This window comes from Notolepis coatsorum (assembly GCF_963971535.1).
Source record: "Notolepis coatsorum genome assembly, chromosome: 13".
Taxonomy (NCBI): Eukaryota; Metazoa; Chordata; class Actinopteri; order Aulopiformes; family Paralepididae; genus Notolepis; species Notolepis coatsorum.
The window spans coordinates 480,318-491,565 of NC_140177.1; positions in this window are offsets into that span (position 1 = coordinate 480,318).

The window sequence follows — 11,248 nt, forward strand, 5'->3', positions numbered from 1 at the left end:
ATGATGTATTAGACAAGTAGGCCTACCACCAGAATGGAAGATAGTGTTAAAAAAATAAAAACGATTTATTTGTATGTATATATAATTATATATGCATATGTAGGTATATAGTTGTACATATTGTGGCAGATATCATCCCCCGTCCCATGGCTACGTGGGGGAAGGGAGATACTACTGCCACGGGCAGAGGAGAGTTAATTAGGGAGCTGATTAGGACTGATGGAACACATCTGTGCACCACGTGATCACATCCCACACACACACCGAGACACCCATAGCTTAAAGCCCGAGGAGAGACAGAGCGAGGTTGAGTGGAGGTGAGGAAGGAGCAGAGAGAGTGTGATAAGGATTCTGTGAGGTGAGAGGTAGTTGAGGAGAGGTAAAAGCGAGAAGGTGTTCGTGGTACTGGACCGGAAGACGAACCCTGATTTTGTGTGCATTTCAGTGCGATCGTGGACCCCGCCCCTCTTAGAATACCCACCGCAGCTTCAAGTACTATTCTGAAGAAGGTATTTTATACTTTACTTGAGTACCTTTTAGACTTGATCCAATCCAACTTTATTTATATAGCACGTTTAAAAACAACAAAGTTGACCAAAGTGCTTCACAATCAATCAATATAGTAAAAAAAATTATAAAAAACAGACTAACCACAATACAGTGCACACGGAACTAAACAGGTTACGGCAGCAGATTTACTTTATACTTTTACGCCATTTAATGTCTAAATGAGCCTCTAACACAACATACATACTAATGACTTCAATAAAGACTTTTGTGATTGATTCATGAAAATTATGTACTTTCTGATTTTGACCGTCAACATAGAAACTGAGCCGAGGACGTCACCAATTGATTGATTGAAAACTTTATTAACTGTAAGAGCCAAAGCTATATATATTTAGGTTATTGATTGGATTTAGATAAAGTCATTGAACCGTCATATTTGTCATAATAGAGCATTCTAGAACGTTTGTGGTGATGTCATAATAGATTTCTGGAACATAGAGCATTCTGGAGCGTTTGTGGTGATGTCATAATAGATTTCTGGAACATAGAGCATTCTGGAGCGTTTGTGGTGATGTCATAAATACTTTCTGGAACAACAGTATGACGTCATAGAACGTCCTGGAACATTCGTGATGGCACCGTATGATGTCATAACCGACCCTTCTAGAACATTTGGGTCTCTATATAAGGTGACGTTCTCTCAGAGTGAAAGTTTTGCATCTTGAACAGGTCCCGGGACACGCTGGGATTGCGGGGAATGAGATGGCTGACTCCCTTGCCAAACAGAGCCTGGGAAGGGAGGAAGAGATAGGTATTTCAATGGGAAGAGTAGAACTCAGAGATAAGATAAAGAAAGGAGTTGAGGCTGAGTGGCAGGATGAGTGGGAAAGGGGGACCAAGGGAAGGCACTATTTCTCTCTGCAGCCTCGGGTCAAGATCAAGGTGGAGGGATATGGGTCAAGGAGTGATAGGGTGAAGATGTGTAGACTGAGGCTGGGGCACTGTGGGTTGAACAGTAGCTTGTTCATTGTGGGCAAACATCCAGATGGGGTGTGTGAATGTGGAGAGACTGAAACTGTCGGGCATGTCTTCCTAGAATGTGAAAGGTATAGGAAAGAGAGGGAAATCTTTTATAAAAGTCTGGTAGAGCTGGGAGTATCTTCCTTCTCTCTTAAATCATTCTTTGGCATGGATAATGAGAACCACCAGTTGATCACAGAGGCAGTGCTGACATTTCTGCATGCTTCAGAGTTGTACCAGAGGATATAGCGTTAGTGTATGTATTAGTATTGGACAGGCAAGAGGAGCAGAGAAGAAGGAGAAAGTGTGAGTTGAAGAGGTCTAAAGATGGAACACCACTAGTGTAGTATAAGAAATCCCGCGGAGGGGGGCTCAGACAGGAAGTAGCAGCAGTAGCTGCACTCCAATGGACAATGTAGGTGATGACGGGGTCCAGTAGAAGAAGAAAAAGAAGGAGAAGAAGGAGAAGAAGAAGAGCCCATAAAAAGAATTGCGGAGGGCAGTAATACGCCTCGATGCGTCTACTCTGCCGGAAATTCAAATAAGAAGAAGAAGAAGGACTGAACAGATGGACTCAACCATGGACTGAAGCCAGGAGCCAGCAAGTGGATTTACGGCTTTCACATTACGAAGGAATTTTCATGTGTCGAGTCTGCGGTGATTTTGGAGACTGGGAAAATACAGTTTTCTTACCTTGTAGTTCGACTATGTCCAGGCAAGTCTATGTAGGCTTAGAGGGTTAAAAAGTGATCTGTGCAACTTTGTTATTCAGGAAGTTCAAACAACTATCCTTCGTACTTCGTAGCTGTTTCAAAAAGGTTGGTGATCTAGATCAGTGGTTCTCAACTGGTCTAGCCTCGGGACCCAACATTTTCCTTAGTCATTAACCTGTTCCACACAATGTGAAAATCCGCATAAAATATATACCTAGGTAAATGGAATATTGCTCCACTTCTACAAGGGCTATTTGCATATTCTTGGTATCTAGGTACATGGACCTCAGGGAATGTATTCAGTGTCAGAAATATTGTGTCTATAGGCTTGCTTAAATTGTGATGAAACAAAGGAGAATATGAATTATGATTTTCTTTGCAGCTTTGACAGTGAATAACACCATGATAATAATGACAACTTAAAAAAGTTCAGTACCCTCTTGAGATCATGTATACAAAAAATCTAAGGAAATTAATAAAGGGAAGATGATAAAATCGAAGGTTCTGTAGATACAGTACTGAATTCTCCCATCCGGACCAATGCAATTTGAAATATTATTATAGAATAGGTGCTTATACATTACCTTATTATAGCCAATTTGCACATTTATATATATTATCTTTCAAATGCCCGAGTTCAATTTGGATTTAGTATCACCAGGCGTGCATAAGAACAGATAATGATATCTACTGTAATCTAGTGTACTTTTTTATTTTTTCCACAGTGCAACCGTTTTGAAACTAATTTCAGATCTAATTGTTCCTACAGGCGAACAATAGGGAGGAGAAACTAACTGCGTTTCAATATTTGTCAAATACGTTACCTTTTGTGGCTTATTATCGCGAATCATAACAGTTATTGATATGATTCATTCAGAACGCTGAACTTTGAACCCCCACAGTATGTGACAGGAAGTGTAGTTCGGAAAAGTTCCAACGCTGGTCGACAGCTATGCATGTCCTCTCCAAAATGGCCGCAAAAAGATTCCCATGGTTCAAAATTTCCGTTTCCGCTTAGATAGACGATCGAAAATCGAAAACTTAAAACTATCTAATGGCACTTTTAACCTATTGCTAAACTAACGTATTGATGATAATATACATTCTACATGCTTTTGTGACATGTTAGTGATATTAATACTTGAAAAACGTTTGATGAAAAAATCGTAAAAAATATGCAACACTCTGAAAAATATTGATTTATGATCATAATGTCATTTTGGGGTCGGTACCGACCCTAAGGGGTGGAACAGGTTTTAAGTCGTGACCCAAATTTTTGAACCACTATGATTTATTAAAAAATAATTGTTTTGCAGTAATACACAATCTTTCATGCACTGTTAAAAACATGAAATAAACACAAAGTGCAACAAAAGTGCAACTATGGCTAAAAACCCAATGAAATAAAATAATATATGCTTCTTAGCAGATTTCTTAGCTTAACATAACAGACCTAAGTTTGGGAGAACTAATGGGATAACTGGGGTTGCAACAAAAGGGCAACTATAGGGCTAAAACCCCAATGAAATAAAATAATAATAAATAATTATGCTTCTTAGCAGACTTCTTAGCTTAACATAACAGACCTACAGTAAGTTTGGGGGAACTAATGGGATAACTGGGGTTGCAACAAAAGTGCAACTAGGGCTAAAAACACAATGAAATAAAAGAATAATAATAAATAATATATCCTACTTAGCAGACTTCTTAGCTTAACATCCCAGGGAACTAATGGGATAACTGGGGATGTTGTTTGCTCCTGACAAGAGTCTCAAAGTCTGGGGTGATGGTAGACAAAGCAACTCTTGAGGTCATGCTCAATGTCCAATCTGTTCCTCTGCTTTGTCTTCAGCTGGACCAGAGCTGAGAAGCCACTCAGAGATAGGTAGTGCAAAAAAAAATAAAAAATTATACACAATTCCACGACCCACTCAAAATGGCCCCGTGACCCACTCTTGGGTCGCAACCCACCAGTTGAGAAACACTGATCTAGATGGTATATTATGGTTAATATTTGGCATTTACCTCTGCTAGATCACATTCGTCAATAAAAGTGCTTTGTTTTTTTTGTGATAAAATGTGATGTCTGTAAAAAAGATAATCCATTATAATCAAAACATGTTTATCAATGAAACAAGGTGGAGGCAGACGGTGAAGGAACACAGTGAACCTTTTTGTTAATTTCTTTTACCATGTTTACTTGTTTTCACCTACAATTCCCACACTTAGTGGGATAAATGTGTTCTTTTATATGTTCTTCACAGAAAATGAGCCACGGCCAATGAGTGTAAGGTAAAACATTAATAAACCAGACGCATAATTTCTCATTGAAAACAAGTCCCACAGACCTGAACACCAGGGGCGGATTTAGGATTGTAGGAGATCCGGGGCTTAGCCGAGGATTTTTTTTACTTCGACACCACAACCTTTAACTTATACCACCACCTTAAAGCGGACAAAAGGCACTAGAGAACACTTAAATTCACACCCTTTAATTAATGAAGCTAATAATAATAATAATAATAATAATAATAATAATAATAATAATAATAATAATAATACACTATTTGTATAGCACCTTTCATACAAGAATTGCAGCTCAAAGTGCTTCACAGCTTCAAATTCCTTCATGCTGATTGGGGCGTGTGTGTGTGGCGTGTTCCGTTGGTTGCGATCAAAGCACGGAGGGGCGCCCCCCCTTCATGCATCCATGATGAAACATAATACCGATAATCTAAATTTGATTTGAGAACAGTAGCTAGTCCAGGGAAGAAACGATAACGTGTCTACTAGAATACACGTTGCCGGCCATTACGAAGCATTTTGGAAATGACACCAGACCACCCTGAAACAACTACATATTCACGAAGGTATAAAACGGAAATGTATGGATGGAAAAATGATCTGTTTTTTGCATCTTGACCGGAAGAGACTCAATGACAATCGACTATATTATTAGATCCATAGCTATAATATATAATATAGCTTTAGGCCTGCAAACACAGCCACGTATCCCCATGTTAAAAGGCGCTGGCCTGGGGGGAGCTCCAGTAGCTCACCGCGTACCTCGAACGCTATTTCGGCGTCGGGGACAACCGTGCGCGTCACGGATCTGGGGTACACGAGTCCGACTCCCGGACTCGCCGTATTTTCTCAGAGTGTCTTTCCCCGATCTATACCCCATTCAACCTGTCTCTGTCGGTCATACTTGACCAGAAAAAGTGATAAACGCTAAAAGAAACCAGCTGACTGGTCAAAGTTTAAAAAAAAAAAGGCGCTGGCCTTTCAACAGTAACAGTAAACAGCGCCATCTGGCGCTGAAAGTGTTAATAGGCGTCTTTGTTTACGGTTTGATTATTTATCACTGATACAAAGTAAAATAGTGCAATGCAATAAAATAGTTAGTAAAATAGAATAAAATAGTGCAATAGTGCATTGCAATAAAATAGTTATCCTGGTATTTTTTCGGGAGGCCGGTAAGGAGTGCATTACAGTAGTCGAGTCGGCTTGAGATAAAGGCATGGATCTGGTTTTCAGTGTCCTTTTGATTTATAAATGGCCGTACTTTGCTATGTTTCTAAGGTGGAAGAATTATGTTTTTGTCAACTTGTTGATTGTGATTTAAAGTTTAGGTCTGAGTCTACCAACACCAATAAGACTTAACTCACTCAAATACAGTTAGCAGCTGGATAGACTACAGATGGAAATTAGCTTCTGCTAAATCTGGTGCAAACATATTTTCATGTAACAATGATTTGAAATTTTTGAAAGTAGATTCAGGGCTTTTCAGAAAACATTCGGGGCTTGAGCCCAAGTAGCCACCCCCTAGCCCCGCCCCTGCTGAACACCACAAAGGGTTAATATATAATGCTTTTTCTTGAGTAGAGTTTGCTATTCTATCAGGGTATTTCTACTTTCACTTAATTAAGTAAAGGATTTGGGTACTTCTTCCAGCCCTGGGTTAATCTGGACTGGGTTTCCAAAAAAGCATATTATATTCGATTCCAAAACTATTTTGATTCTAGATTGTGTTTTGAGTTACTCTTCCCTACAAGATACTTTAATGCCACACAATGATGGTTGGTGGTAATTGCTTTCGGTACAGCATGTTAAATAGCACTGGGACATCAACATGAAACATCAGACATCAAACGCTCACCTCCCAATCCCCACAATAAATACATAGATACCCTTTAATGTGTCTCAGAAAAACCCACACTGAATCAAATGTAAACGGTTACGTGAACCTTGAGTACGATTTATTGTCCAGTTTAGTCACTCAATATGAAACATAAATGCATAATTTGAACAGAAACATGTTACTTACTGGCGGTCTTCTGCAATAACAAAACCCCCCAAAGAAGTTAACTTTCTTTTCACCAAAAAAAAATCGATTTTGAATCGGTAGAGAATAGAGATAGAATGGAGATTCTTATGTGAATGGATTTTCTTTGTTGCACAGCCCTCAAGATCATCTTTTGATCCATTACAAGATGGAAAAAGAGGATTATAGAGTAGAGACTCTTTATGGGAAACAGAGCTTGAATAGAGTGGAGTGACTCAACAGTGTGTGAGAGCAACAGCTCCTGTTGGCTGGAATACAAACATCTTTTCAATTCACGTGTGTGTGTGTGCGTGCATGCGTATTAAGTAGGCATGCACCGATCCAACTTTTTCAGTTCCAATACCGATACCTGGCTTTGGGTATCGGCCCATAGCGAGTACCGATCCGATGTACTGTAGCACTCAACACTTTGATGAATATTGTTACTCAGCTGATAGAGTTGTGCCCTTCCTGATGACTTGTCGTACAGAACTTGTAAGCCGCTTTGGATGGAGTCAGCTAAATGACTAAATGTAAATGTGAATACCCATTGTTCAATTAATAAACTGTATGCCTCACTGTGTGGAAGAGACTGGGATCATCTGGCAACATCAGGCTTGACTTAAAACATTACTTTCCTAACTTAGTGAAACTAAATGTAACAAATTAATACATAGATATAAATGTACTGAATTGTTATTTCTTATTATATTATATAAATTAAAAACTATTTTAGTGATATCGGGGCCGATATCCGATATCAATATCAGATCGGTGCATCCCTAGTATTAACAGGTATTCCTTTCCCTAAAGGAGTCTTTCTGGTCCTTTGGGCTCTGTATCAACAAAAGCTTGCCAGCCGTACTGAAGAGACATGTAAACACACTATACACTGTATAGCATAGATACTAGAAAAGCATATCTACCATTGATAACCAGACCTGGCTCAGAATCCTGTTTGAAATGCCTTCAAATACTTTCCTGTGACTCGAGTTACTGGCTCCGCCTCACGTTAAGAGATGGTATTGAAAACGGACACGCGTCGTATCGACCAGAGGACATGTTGACTATGAACAAAATATCATTACCATTTATTTTAGAAGATATTGTGATGAGAGATATCATTTTTCTTATCGTGTTTCAAGGTTTAGTCTTCCGTTTAGAATTCACAATGCAGTTTAAAATGCTTTCAGTAGTATTTACTATTTTGTGAGGATACACTAACCTGCTAGTGTAAGCCTATAGCATTACATTATAGCATTACCTGCGCGGTGATTGATTGATTGAACATTTTATTAACAGATTGCAGAATGGGTACAATACAGTACGGCTCAATACACACAATTGTTAACACATCCTGCGCCATAAACGTTGTACGACGGGTTTCAAGTTCATGCGAATTCTGCCAATCCACGGCGTACGACGTTATTGAGATCATATTTCATTTTTTCGCCATGTTATTCATAATTCCCTCACGGAGCCTGGTCTGATGCAGTGGGACTCGGCACAACTCTGCAACGCTTCAATACTGCCCCCTGGTGGATGATCGGCGAGTTGCCAAACCGGATATGGCCAAGTCGACCTCGGTGCGTCTCCGAAATGCATCCGGCACTCGCATATTGTTGCGGGACTCTAGCCACACACCGTGTATATGGATCGCTGCCATAACTCACTAATCGACATGATTTGGGCGTGTATTATTATTATTATACAAACCGGAAATGGATCAACTCGATCGCAGTCAAATAAGTGGGATCTTTTTGCTCCAGTCTCATCGCCCAACGGTAAGAGGAGGCTGATGTTACTTTCAGCCTGTTTGTTTATTATTATCCATGCAAACCGCTCTGATCAATATATCACCCATACTACATAAAGCATTTAACGACGATCACGGAATTATAAACGACCCCCCCCCCCCCTCCGTTCATCCGCGCATGATCAGTCATAACGTTTAGGATCATGTACAGTTGAAATTTTTTAGTATAGCGTGGATCGGCAACAAACGGCATTTGATAATCTATATATGCGTTTATGCCTATATCTCACGTTCTAGGAATTACTGCAGAAAACGATAAAAACATATTTATATTCTAGACGGTATTTTCGTATGAATGTATGAATGAAAAAGTAAAACGTTCCTACATCCTGAACGATAGATAATCGATGTTGAATGGGCCATAGTAATGTCAATTTAGCAATACAATTAAAAAAGTTATAGCCCTGCAAAGTGGGGGGGAAGACATTGCCGGCCGAAGACATTGCCGGCCGTGTCGCGGCTGAGCGCGCTATGTGGTTCGCCACTGGGGCGCCCTCGCCTGACACTCTTAACCCCATGAGGTGGATGTTTTTCTTTTTTAGAACGTTTTCTCTGAATTCTAGAATTCCATCATTATAATGTTCAGTTATGATTCCATCTCACAAGGGAGATGGTACGCCCGATTAAAAGGCCCATATTATCTCGGCTATATAGATATTGTGTTGTCGTTTTCTTTCATATCGAGATATCACATTGCTCATCCAAAACTGAAACGTATTTTATAATTTATTTTTCAAATCAGTATTTGGTCCAGGTCTGATGGGTAAATGAGGTCCGATAGTAAATTAGATAATACAATACGTATACTATACATTTACAGTAGTAATATAGGCTACTCGGCAAAGCACATAAACTCTGAATGTCACACAAGAAAAAAACAGTATTTAACAGCAGCAGAAGAACGTGCCGGCCATGTATGATAGTACTGTGGTCCGCCTAGAACCCCGCCTAGAACCCGCCTGAATGACTGAACACCTTCAACTTGTTCAGACCCCGGAAATCCCAGTCTGGTTATTTTATTATTATTATTATTTGAGGGCCTTCCCTTATGACCAAAACACCCCCTAGAAGTATAGTATTTTTCTTTTTTCGTAAGTCTTTTTTTATTTTCCATGTCAGTTGTTAATGTATTTTGTATTTGAGTCTTTTACATGTTTTGTATGTTCTTACAAAAAAGAAAAAGGCAAATCTTGGAAGTTGCATATGGTGATGTGGAAAGATATGTTTTGAATATTGGAGAGATTTGTGCAAAAAATATTAAAAAAAAAAAAAAAAAAAAAAAAAAAAATCCGAATTTTAACCACTTATAACCACTTATATTCGTGTTTGGAGCTCTTGTGGAGCTCTGCAGCCAGAATAGCACCATAGTCTCCGCCTCCTGCTGGTTACTAGCTGGCAAAGTGGGCGATAGAGCAATTGCGCCGCGATGTGTTGTAATTCGGTAACAGCATCCCAGAACGAAAGCTGTCCATCCCATTGTGGAAAAAGTGTTGATTTCAAAAACGTTCTAAAATTGTGCAGATTAAAAAATGCGTTTTAACATGGAAGTGAATGAGATGAAACTGGACACCAGGCACAAAGTAGGTACCCTAGGTCAATAACTGCGTTTCAAATCATAATCTTTTGACATATTGAAAATATATGTAAAGTCATAGAATCGGGACCAGGGGTCCACAAGGGTGAGGCTTTAGGAGTGTTTTTATTTTGTGCAATACCATTTTATTTTATTTTGTGCAATATTTTTATTTTTTATTAAAGCAAATAAAATATCCATTTGGATCCTTTTTTAACTGATTTTTATTTTGAAGGATATTTGTACCATTTTACTCTGTATTGTATATTGACTTAATAAATGAAGTTGAACTTGAAAAAAAAAAAAAAAAAAAAAAAAAAAAAAATGAAATGGGGCTTTAGTGGGATCCAGGAGGCGTCTATTTTTTTACCAATGGATTTCCAGTTCCGCGTTCGCGTTCTGCGATCTGATTGGCTACTGACATTTCTGGTGCAATCTGATTGGCCACTTGACGTTTCTGGTCATGTGACATGTGCGCCCAATCGCGTAACGCCTGTGTCTTTGCCCATTTCCGCCTCGAACGGCATGCAAACTACCTAACGCCTAGTTTATCACTGGTTAAGCTTAGGCGACTCTTTCGAAGTTGGTTAAGGTTAGAGTTTGGAATCAGGGCTGGCGTTCTATCGCCCTGCTCTAAGACAAACTCTAACCTTAACCAACTTCGAATGAGTGCCTAAGCTTAACCAGTGAAAGAAACAGGCGTCACACGATTGGCCGCACATGTCACACGACCAGAAACGTCAGTGGCCAATCAGATCGCAGAACGCGCACGCGGAACTGGAAATCCGTTGGTAAAGTATTGACGCATCCAGGAGTGGGGCTTTAGTGGGATCGAAGAGTGGGGCTTTAGTGGGGTTCCAGGCAGAACCAGCACCACGGTCACCATGTGACGCATGGCAGTGAATTGGTTAATATTGAACACGGAGGCAGGAGAAGGCTTTACGTCACTGTGTACAAATACTGCAGTAGAATCACAGCGCTGTCACAGACTGCAGGTGAAGGAGGCTCCGTCACAGACTGCAGGTGAAGGAGGCGCCGTCACAGACTGCAGGTGAAGGAGGCTCTGTCACAGACTGCAGGTGAAGGAGGCTCCGTCACAGACTGCAGGTGAAGGAGGCTCCGTCACAGACTGCAGGTGAAGGAGGCTCCGTCACAGACTGCAGGTGAAGGAGGCTCCATCACAGACTGCAGGTGAAGGCGCCGTCGTTCATTTTTGGTTTTTCCTCTCCGAAGACACACACAGCGTCCCGCCCGTGACCCGGCCATCTCAAACGCTTTCCGTCCCGGGGGGG